General features: G+C 34.8%; 1 protein-coding gene across 3 annotated transcripts in view; it reads right to left on the bottom strand.

The window, feature by feature from the left end:
- Positions 1-2038, bottom strand: part of LOC106465008 — a 106637-nt gene that overhangs the window by 36739 nt on the left and 67860 nt on the right. The window lies entirely within an intron of this gene.

The raw sequence follows: 2038 nt of genomic DNA, 5'->3' as shown, positions 1-2038 counted from the left end.
ATTGTCTGAGGCTGATTAGGTCGATGGCTAATACATCCTCCCTGTGTAAAACACAATAAATCGTTCTTTAATGTATTTAATTCAATTTGAAATTTACTAATCTTTTCCATTTGTGTATGCTGGCTTTCTGTCAACTGTTGGAGATTTTCTTCTATTTTATTTTCTTTCTCCTCCAACCACTGCTGTAGTCTTTCTTCTTGTTTATTTTCTTTTTCCTCCAACAACTGCTGTAATCTCTCTTGTTTCTTTCGCTGTTCGAGCTGCCACTGTTGCAGGTTTTCTTGTCACTGCTGTTTTCTCTCTTCTTGTTTCTTTTCTTTTTCCTCCAACAACGGCTGTAATCTCTCTTCTTGTTTATTTTCTTTTCCCCCAACAACTGCTGTAATCTCTATTCTTGTTTCTTTTGCTGTTCTTGTATTGCTGCCATTAAATCTGCTAAGCTGTAGTTTGATTTGCCACTTCTCGTTTCCATCTTTTTTTTCAGATCCCACTTCTGACAACAATTTGTTACGTATCTGCTTATTTGATAATTTCCTGTACAAATTCTTTCCGAGAAACTTCAGCAATACAAGTCCTTTCTTAATTAAACCAGTTTATTTTTCCTTGATACAACTTTGTAATACACAGTATTTCCAATCAGTACTTTAACTTAACTACTTTTATAACACACGCTATAAATCACTGTGATTCATGCACTTTACTTACGGTGCCTACTGTTTGATTGACTCAATTATCAATATCTATCTCTTCGATCTATCTGTCTATCTCTTTATTTCTTTTCAATCAAGCTGGTTTTTCTCGCCAGGCTTATATACTTAAAAAAGAGAGCACCTCGAACAAGCTAGAGTTGCCAGGAAAATTCACGATCCTTCGAGAAACTCCAGCGTGCATGCTCCCAGCATCGCGTGACTTCTGCTGTCGTAACAATACCTATACACATTTTCGTATCAACATTGCACTGTGGAATGCTCTGAAATTTGCCAGGAGCCACGGAACCACGCCTGTTCAGCATGTTGCCTGAGGTGCTAACGTGCACATCTGTGGCCACATGCCCCTGTACTAGCATATGCACATCATTCAAATAAAGTGCAATTAATTCTCTTTTCACAGGGCCTCTGAATTTATTATGTGCATCTTTACAAAGTTTTGTAAGGTTTCAGTAAATATTACAAATCTGTTGTACCCAAAAATCAAATTATTTTAATTAAATATTTTACTAAAGATTTGTTTGCAACTTTCCATAATCTTTACTGACTGTAACGAATTTATTGTTATGTATTTATTTTATTATTAATGTTGTTTGAATTGAGTTTATATTTAGAAACATACATAGCTTATACTGTTAGATAAGTATTGAGAAACTCCCGCCTATTCTCCAAAATTGTAGAAGATTCTCGAGAGTAAGAATCAACAATATATCTATATACGTAAACGCTTTAACCAGTATTGTTAGGTGAGACTGAAGTTTGTAGAAAACCTTCCCACGGATATAGATATAATCATAATGATGCGCCAAGGGGAGTGTATATTATTAGTTCGCTATAATCCGTGTGCTATAAACTTCGAAAGCTATACCTGTGATTTTTATAACGCTTATCAATCGGAAAACTTTAGATATTTGACCAGGAACCGTTACAAAGTTGGAACGTTACTAATTATTTAACTTTAGTGGATTCTCATTGGACATTAATAATTTTACGAAGATATTATATAAATTCATCGTGGAAAACCTAGTGTGTGTGGCCAAGGACAAAGCTAGCTAGCTTCCCTGCGGATCGTTTGTACATCCACTCGTAATTAACTCGCTCATCGTGAATCCTCGATAATATATCAGGGAGATTCCAGACTAGAAAGAAAACTTTATATTGTTTGTAAGTTTGTGAAACTTCTGTTTGTAAGTCATTATTTGTAGTAATTGTTATTGTCAATTGTACTGCTGTGTGTATATTAAAATGTATGTGTTAAAAACGAAAACGGTGTGCATCAATCTTGTTGGCAAACACCGTAAACTGACTAATATATCGGCATGTATTTAAAT

The sequence above is a fragment of the Limulus polyphemus genome, unplaced genomic scaffold, assembly GCF_000517525.1.
Source record: "Limulus polyphemus unplaced genomic scaffold, Limulus_polyphemus-2.1.2 Scaffold1810, whole genome shotgun sequence".
Classification (NCBI taxonomy): Eukaryota; Metazoa; Arthropoda; class Merostomata; order Xiphosura; family Limulidae; genus Limulus; species Limulus polyphemus.
Note: the sequence above shows the minus strand (reverse complement) of the source record. Positions and strands in the feature narration are given on the sequence as shown.